Source organism: Nelumbo nucifera, chromosome 3 (genome assembly GCF_055504915.1).
Source record: "Nelumbo nucifera cultivar China Antique chromosome 3, China Antique-T2T, whole genome shotgun sequence".
NCBI classification, from domain to species: Eukaryota; Viridiplantae; Streptophyta; class Magnoliopsida; order Proteales; family Nelumbonaceae; genus Nelumbo; species Nelumbo nucifera.
In genome coordinates, this window is record NC_142651.1 from 103,943,551 (window position 1) to 103,953,498 (window position 9,948).

The window sequence follows — 9,948 nt, forward strand, 5'->3', positions numbered from 1 at the left end:
AGGTTGATCATATTGGGCACAAGGGGAGGTGATTACAATTACCAAACTCCAAAAAAAAAAAAATAGCAATCAGGAACAAAAAAAAAATGTTGGGGATGATAGGCAAAGTTACTCTTATCATGGCTTCTAGAAACATGATTCCCCTTTTTGTTATGTGTGCCTTTAATTTAAAGAAGGTTTCTATGGGAGAAGAGTAATACTGTAATAGACATCAGATCCACCTAATAGGATGGAATAGCATTTGTAGAGCAAAGCTAGATGCTGCTTGGCGATGGGGTATAAAGAAAGCTGCTTGGATAAATGCAGCATGCCAGGCAAAGCTAAGATGGAGAATTTTAAATGAACCTTCCAACTTAGGTTAAAGTCATGAAGGCAAAATATCTGAATAATACAAACTTTGGGGAAAGGAAACTCGTGGGCTTGGAAAGGGATTTTGAGCCATCGGGACCACCTAAAGAAAGGTATTCATTGGGTAGTAGGAAATGGTAAATTTATAAATCTCTATAGGGATAACTAAATTGATGGTCATCCCATAATATATATATATATATATATATATATATATATATATATATTAAAGGAAGGTCTTCAGACCATAGCCCCCCACCATTCAAACACATGGCAACCTCAACTTTTTGGAAAAAAGTATCTAGGAAGTTGGTTGTTCACATTTTCAAAAAGAAAACCCACTGACACTCCTCATATACATAAATTGCTTTTAACTACATTTAAATGTTTGAACTCAGACATGTGGCACTCTAAGACAGGTGTCATACATTCAATAATAGTTCTTTAGAAATAAATAAGAAGTGGGAAGCTCCCATTCTCATCCATTCCTAAAAAAAATGTAGGAAATGTAGAAGTGGTTGTCCTACAATCTACAGTCTGCAATGTCAAAAAAACTCAAATAAAATCACTTCAATCTACAGTCTGCAATTTCAATAGTTAGTTTTATTTGAATTTCAAATATAAATATAATTATTAACAAATAGTGAAATTCAAATAAAATCTTCTAAAAAACAACATTACTATAAAAAACAAAAAAAAAAGAGTAAAAACCAAAATGATACATATGTGTGACTGCCCCATAACAGGGTCACATACTAGATAAAGTATGGTAAGTCTTTTAAATCAAATAAATTTCTATCAAAACAACAAATGAAAAACCTAACCTAAATTTTTAATACAAATGATTTAAAAATTGAAAATTTTAAATAATTCATTAGTGGCCCCGTACTGAGTACAGGAGTCATGCCTAGTATCTATACTACTATAAAAAGTACGAATAGCCTCTAAAATTTCTGAAATTTTTCTTGACTAAAATACCCCCTTTTTTGAAATATGGTCCCTTTATTTTGAGGGTAAACAATGTAAATTGAATACTATTATTCAATGCATTCAATTCCCACATTTAAGGTATTAACTCCCATTCACCCTCATTGAATCATATATTTAAAGCATTTTTATTTATTATCATCACTAAATTCCACTAATTAAAAGCCACGGTGCCATACATTATAAATTAATAATTTGAATAAAATAAAAACTTATACTTTTAAAATATACATGGAAAAAATAATGTTATCATCTAGGTGGTGGTAAGAAATTAAACCATTTTGGGTCAAATGGGCCAACTCATGTTGCCACAATTAAATAATAAAAAATTTAAAAATAGATGAAATTCAAAAACAATATAAAAATTAAAGAAAAATTTAGGAACATTTTTAATATCATCTATTTGGCATATCAAACAATAATAATTATGATAAATAAGAAATATTTTTATTAATTATGGAAATGGAATACAAAATTTAAAACCAATTAGAAATAAAACCATTTTCATATTCTCTTCTCTCTCATTAAATCTCATATCTAAGTTATATTCTCTCATTAAATCCTATATTTGAAATACATTATTCTCATCATTAAATTCTACTAATTAAATCAACAACATTAATCTTAATAGTATAAAAATAAATATTTTGAAAAGTAATTTGAAAACAAAACCATTTTCTTTAAGCAATTCAATCATTTGAGGTTAAATGAGTTATTCAACAATGACATAATGTAATAATAATAAATTAAAATAAATAAAATATAAAATATAGAAAAAACAAATATAATTGGGCATATCTCTAATATTACATATTCATTATACTAAACAAAATAAGTATAAAATATAAGAAGTGTTTTTATTAATGATGAAAATGGAATGTCAAATCTAAAATCAACATAGAAATGAAATGATGTCATAGTCAAATAATAAAATTTAAAAAATAGAAAATAAAAAGAATCACAAAAATAAAAAACTAGAGAAAATCTAAAAGCCAAACTATTTTCCTTTTTGGGTCATGGGTTGGGTCAAATGGATTAACCAATGATGGAATAGTTAAATAATAAATCTTTAAAAATTAAAAAAGTACAAATAATCAAAATAATATAAAAATTATAAAAAAAAATTGTACACATCTCTAATATATTATTTATATCAAAAAAAGATTGTGTAATAAATAAAAATTATTTATATAATGTAGATGATATATATAATTAAAATTGATGTAAAAGCAAAGCTATTTTCCTACCTAGATGGTGGGTCAATTATCCAACTTTTCAAATAAACTCATGGTGTCATAATTGAATAATAAATAAATAAATAAAAAGATAAAACACAAAAAATTGTAAAGTATAAAATTTTATCTAAAACATTTGGGAACATTTCTAATGTTATATATTCATCATGTTAAATAACAATAATTGTTAAAATAAAATTTAGTTTTATTTATGATGGAAATAGAATACAAAATTTAATAATAATAATAACAATTCTTATTGTAATTTAAAATTTGCACATAAAGTTAGAATGTTTAGTGTATATTTACATTTATTTTATAAATGCATGCATACTTATATACAAACATACATATAGTATATTTATTTATACTATTAAAAGTACCAATGAGGGTGTAGAACTTTACTAAGCTACCCCTATTTTTGAATTTAGTCCCTCTTTAATTCTAAGAGCTAATAATGTAATATCATTTATAATTTTCATCTTATTTAATTCCCATTCATTATGTCTTATATTTAAGGTATTAACTCACATTCTCTCACATTAAATATTGTATTTGATGTATTTTTTATTTAACAATTCTAATAATTAGATCTTTATCAAATACAAAAATAATTTTTAGCAATCTAAAACCCATGTTTTTAAAGGGTAAAATGCTAAAATGTCCCCTGAAGTTTATAACCATTGCTGAAAACCTCCCCTGAAGTTTGGTAATTGCAATCACCTCTCTTGAACTTTAACACGGTTGCAACTTTAACCTTTCTCTTATAACCCTCTAACAAGAGGCATGAAAATGTTCAAAATAACCATGTAGTTACTTTGACTAAAATGTTTATTTTCCAAGTTTTTCCTTCATATCAATCAATACCCCAAACTAGGGGTGGATTCAAGCTGAATATCCGGCTTTTTGAGCTCAACTCACTCATAAACTATCAAGCTCGAGCTTGAGTTAGATTTGAATTAGAGACTTGAGCTCGAGCTTAGCTCGAGTCAAAAGCTTAGAAGTTTGAGCTCGGCTTGAGCTTGGCTACCTTTGATTGCAAGTCTCTTTAACTGCTGAAGTGTCGAGCTGAGGTCTCCCTAGCATTCGAGGTGCTAAGTCGAGGTCTCCCTCAGCTGCTGAAGTGCTAAATTGAGGCTTCCCTAGTAGCCGAGGTGTCGAGCTGAGGTCTCCCTTAGTTGTCGAGGCACCGAGCTGAGGTCTCTCTCAATTGTCAAGGTGTTGAGCCGAGGTCTCCCTTAGTAGTTGAGGTGACACCCCATGTACACATACTCAATTAGGCTCGTGACCCTCACGAGCTAAGCTTTATTAAGCTCGAGCTCGACTCGATTAGTAAACAAGCCTATATATTAGGCTGGAGCTCAGCTCGTGGCCACCCCCCTACTCCATACCCTTCTAATATTTTCTGAAATTGATTTATTTTATAAATTTTCCTTTGATATGAATCCCTCAAAGGTAAAGTTGCAATTTTAAACTTTTTTTGTTGTTAAAGTTGGTATTGTTTGTTATGCAAAAACTAGCCTCAATAATAACTACATGGTTATTTTGGACATTTGTGTGCCTCTTATTAGAGGATTCTAAGAGAGGGGAGGGGGGGTCTACTTGCAACTGTATTAGAAAATTCAAGGGAGGCGATTGCAATCACCAAACTTTAGGGGAGATTTCAGCAACGGTTAGAAACTTTAGGGGAGGTTTCAATAATTTACCTTTTTTTTCAAATTAACAAAAAAAAAAAAAAAAACGAAACCATTCTTCCATCCGAGTGGTGGGTAAGCCAATTCAACCATCTAGGCCAATTGCGTGAATCCATGATGTCATAGTTAAATAAAAGATGTAGAAAAAATGGGTCATTTCTCTAATATTTTATATTAATCATATTAAAGAAAAAAAGTGACATAAACGAAAATTGTTTTCATTGATAATGCAAATGACATACCAATTTTAAAACCAACAAAAAAAATGAAATTGATTTCCTATTTGGTCCAGGTCAACAGTTCAACTTTTAGGTCAAATGTGTCAATATTTGATGTCATAATTAAATAATAAAAATTCAAAACATGATAAAAATGAAAAAAACATAAATTTTGCAAAAAAGAAAAAATTGGGTGCATCTCTAATATTGTATATTCATCATATTAAACAAAAACAAGTGTCATAAATAAGAATTATTTTTATACAGATGGAAATATAAAAATGTAATTTGAATTTATCCTTTTTTAATTGCAAGGGTAAAAAATATAATTTGAACTATTATTTTTCACTTCATTCAAATTCCTCTCATTAAGTCATATATTTGAGGTACTAACATCCATTCTCTCCCATTAAATGATATATTTAAGATATTTTCTCATCAATAAATTATGTTATTAGATTTATATCAAATACTTTTAACAATATAAATTACATTTTTTTTTTCAAAATTGAACCAAAAAATGAAATTGTCCTTTTGTCTAGGTGGTGGGTAAGGTCAACCATCTAGGTCAAATGGGTCAATCCATGATGTCATAATTAAATAATAAAAATTAAAAAAAAAGATAAGAATGCAAAAAATACAAAATATTTGTAGAAAACATTTGGGACATCTATAATATAGAATTATTTTATACACATAGAAATATATACAAAATTTAAAATAATTTGGATGTATATTACTATTTTCATCATCTAAAATTGCCACGTGCAAAGCACGTGCAAATTTACTAATAAATAATAATGGATAAAGTATGATAATTTTGGGATGGAACTAAGATTCATTGCCTTTTGGGGTTTGCTTATACTTGAAGAAGATAAGGTCAATTGTCATCCCTTCAAAAGAAAATGAGGATACAATGGTTTGGTATTATGAAGATTATAGCAAATGGAACCTCGAACTCTACTACCAATAGTAATGGTATTATGAAGATATGGAATCTGATTTGTCCTCCAAAACTAAAATTTTCCACTTCTCTCTTGATAGTCCATAGATTGCCCTCCAAAAATTTATTGTGAAGGAGAGGAGTAAACGTGAAAGAGAAGTGTAGTGTGTGCAGAGACTGGATGATTGTAATCACATTTTCATAGAGAAGTGTGATTATGCTAAGCGCAAGTTTGGAACCTTTTTGATTGGGTTGATTCGAGACCTGCTCCTGAGAAAGAAAACATAGAGAATTGGTGGGAAAGAATTTTTCATAGCACTTGTATGAATATTAATATGGGCCTTTTATTTCGTGGAGATTGTGGAAGGAATAGAAACGAAAAGATGTTCAAGAATAATCTTCTTCCTCCCATTGCCCTATATGGTAAAGCTGGAGATGATTGGAATGAATCTACTATATATTTTTCCTTGGATGAAAGTGAGAGGAAAGAGAAGAGCATTGCTAAAAATGAAAAAAAGGAGAGATCCTAGCGGTGACATGTAAACAAGTGGGCCAATGCGGGGCTAAGTGTAGTTGTTTTGTTTTTCATCATGTATTTCTATGTAGTTAGCCAAATATGAGGCCGAGGGTAACAAAATAATTTCGTTAGTGTTCAAAGCCAATAGATTTGATCTATAAATAAGAGAAGAGCACACATCAGAAGCCCCAAATGTTATCCCAAGGGTGGAGATTCCGATGGTCATGTTAGCCAAGTGCTTAAGGAGGGGTTAAACCAAGCAAGAGACGAGAGTTCAGAACTTAGTCTATGGAAATCATATGCGAAGATTAGCTTTGAAATGCATTGCTAAAAATGAAAAAAAGGAGAGATCCTAGCGGTGACATGTAAACAAGTGGGCCAATGCGGGGCTAAGTGTAGTTGTTTTGTTTTTCATCATGTATTTCTTTGTTATGTAGTTAGCCAAATATGAGGCCGAGGGTAACAAAATAATTTCGTTAGTGTTCGAAGCCAATAGATTTGATCTGTAAATAAGAGAAGAGCACACATCAGAAGCCCCAAATGTTATCTCAAGGGTGGAGATTCCGATGGTCATGTTAGCCGAGTGCTTAAGGAGGGATTAAACCAAGCAAGAGACGAGAGTTCAGAACTTAGTCTTTAATAGTCAAAAATGGTTCTAAGTTCCCTAAACTTGAGGCCAGTGACCCCTTTGTTAGTGGTGTTAGTGAAGGGGTATTTCGGTCTTTGTACTTGTTGAGAATGTTGATGTGTACTGTTATGTTAGTTCGAGTGCCTCTTACTTAAAGAAGGGCACTTAAGTCTTTTCCAATAAGTTAATAATATAATAACAGGTCTGGCCGAATCTAGGGATAATTTTTTTCTCTAATTCAAACCAACCTTTCTCTCTTTCCTCTCTTTTCTCTCTTCTTCTTTCCTCTCCTACTTCTTGCTGTTTACTTTACAGTCAACGAACAAGACAAAATTCTAGGGCAGGTCAAACTTCAACATGGTATCAGAGTGAGGTTCAACAAATCAGACTTGCTAGAATTCTGTCTTCTGCGCATTCGAATTAGGGTTTTTCTTGGGTTTCTCAGCTGTGAGTTGGAGACTGGGAAAAGGGCTGAAAAGGAGTGATCGCCCTCTTCCCTAGGAGGTTCCTATGCCTCCGATTGTGTCGTTGGTGATTGGTTGCTGTGGTTTCTAAGCCCTAGTTAGGGCTGGTACGTGTGGTGCAGTGGTGTCTCAGCCCTTCGTGTGGTTGGCCTTCAGGCGATGAGGTAAAGTTTTTTTTATGCATATTTTCTGTTATGAAATACATGAGAGGTGTAGTACAGTTCGCATGATGGGTTTTCAGATTGTAGTATGCTAGGGTTTATTCTGGTTTGTGTGTGATTCGAAGGGCAATAGTGTCTACTTAATGGTGAAACTTCCTGTAGCTGTGGATTAGGGTTTGTGGTGTTACAAGTGTGGTTTTCAGCATTTGATATCGCTGAAATCAGTGTGTAGACTTCGGTGAGTAGGGGTTGTGGTGTTGCAGTTTTCAGCATTTAATACTGTTGAAATCAGTGTGCAGATTTCGGTGAGTAGGGTTTGTGGTGTTGCAGTTCTCAGCATTTATTACTGTTGAAATCAGTGTACAGATTTCGGTGAAGTGTCTGTGTGTAGTGTGCAGTGTGTAGTGCTCAGAATTCAGTGATAAGGGAGTTCGGCAATGGCAGATAACAGTGATAGTAAACCTAGTGTCATGATATCTACTGACTACCTGAATGTCCAAATGACCTCCATTAAACTGAATGGAGAGAATTATGTCCCTTGGGCCAAGTCTGTAGAGGTTTTTCTGAAGGCGAAGAAGAAAGTGAAGCATATAAGAGAGGAGAAACCCCCCACTAATTCTCAGGAGTATGAAGACTGGGAACAGGAAGATGCACAGATCATTACATGGTTGTGGAACAGTATGGAACCCAAAATCAGTGTGAACTTCATGTTTCTTGACACAACCAAAGAGGTGTGGGATCATGCTAAGAAACTGTATTCAGGTCAGGATAATACCACTAGGGTATATCAACTGTATAAGGAATACTTCAATCTGCAACAGGGAAATCAGAGCCTTGAAGAGTACTATGCCAGTGTGAGGAATATCCGTAATGAGTTAAATGTCTATCATCCTCTCACTTCTGATGTCAAAGTTCAACAGCAACAGCGAGAGCAGCTTGATGTGACATGGTTTCTGGTGGGGCCGAAGTCTGAGTATGAACCAGTACGAACCCAGATACTAGGGGGATCTGCTCTTCCATCTTTAGAGGAGGTGTTTGCTCGTCTTCGAATCCATTGGATCTATGGATTCTAATGTCTCCGATAAATCAGCATTTGCAGTGTCGAGAGGTCGAGGTGGCAGAAGTGGGGCTCGAGGAGCCCAGCCTGGCAAGAGTGGTAGTGGTGGATCTACACATATCCGTGGTGATGGTCGTACTGGAGGCAGAGATTCAGGGGGAGCTCGTGGTAGAGGACGTGGCTCGGGTCCACGGAAGTGTACTCATTGTGGTTTGGATGGACATACCATTAACTACTGCTATGACTTACATGGTCCTCCCTCGACGTGGGCCAACCATGCCATGACTAGTGACACCAGTTTCAGCTCTAGACAAGAGAACCGGTCAGCTGACCCGATGCCTTCTACTCCCTCAGATGGTCCAGGCAAGGAGATGGTGAGTGTTCCTTGGGATGAGTATGACGGGTTTGTTCAATCCAAGTCGCAGCAGAACACAGCTTCCTTTGCACACTCAAGTATGGCTTGTTTGGCATCCACACCCAACCCCTGGATTATTGACTCTGGAGCCTCCGATCACATGACGGGAACTCCAGGTGTGTTTTCATCTCTCACTCATTGCTCAACATCACAATCCGTTACCCTTGCTAATGGCTCCACATCATCTATCTGTGGTGTTGGTAATGTTGACCTAGACCCTGTATCTCTATCCTCTGTTTTATATGTACCTAAGCTTCCATTTAATCTTATGTCTGTTAGTAAGCTGACCAAGTCCCTTAAGTGCTCCATCACATTTTACCCTTCTATGTGTGTTTTTCAGGATCTCAAGACGGGGATGAAGATTGGTGGAGGGCATGAAGCCGGTGGACTGTATTATCTTGATGGTGGTGGACAAACGTCAACGGCCCTTCAGTCATCCATTTCTTCTCTCTAGTGGCATTGTAGATTTGGTCATCCTTCGCTGGAAGTGTTGCAGTCCTTAGTCCCTTCATTGAGTCAACTTTCTGTTTTAGATTGTGAGTCATGTCAATTTGGGAAACACCATCGTGTTCCCTTTCGTTTTAGGGTCGATAACCGCGTGTCGAGTCTTTTTTCTTTAATTCATTCAGATGTTTGGGGTCCTTATAAAGTGATGTCATATAATGGATACCGATATTTTGTTATTTTTGTTGATGACTGTTCAAGAATGACGTGGCTCTATTTAATGAAAGAAATAAGTGAATTATTTGCCATCTTCCAGAAATTTTATGCTGAGATCCACAATCAATTTGGCGTTTACATCAAAATTTTCCGTTCTGATAATGGTCGTGAATACTTGTCTTCATCTTTTCAAGAATACTTGGACCAACATGGCATTATACACCAAACTTCATGTACCTACACTCCGCAACAAAATGGGGTTGCTGAGAGAAAGAACCGCCATCTTGTAGAAACGACACGCTCCCTCATGCACCACATGAATGTTCCCAAAACCTTTTGGAGCGATGCAATGCTCACCTCTTGTTTCTTAATTAATCGGATGCCCACGTCTATCCTTGACGGTCGTTCTCCTTTTAGTGTCTTATTCCCCAACATGTCTCCGTTTCCGCTTTCTCCTCGGGTATTTGGGTGTGTCTGCTTTGTTCATAATCTGGGTCCCGGGACTGATAAGTTAGATGCACGTTCCCTGAAGTGTATCTTCCTTGGCTATTCCCAAACTCAGAAAGGGTAGAAGTGTTATCATCCCTGTTCTCGTTGTTCCTTGGTATGTGCTGATGTTAC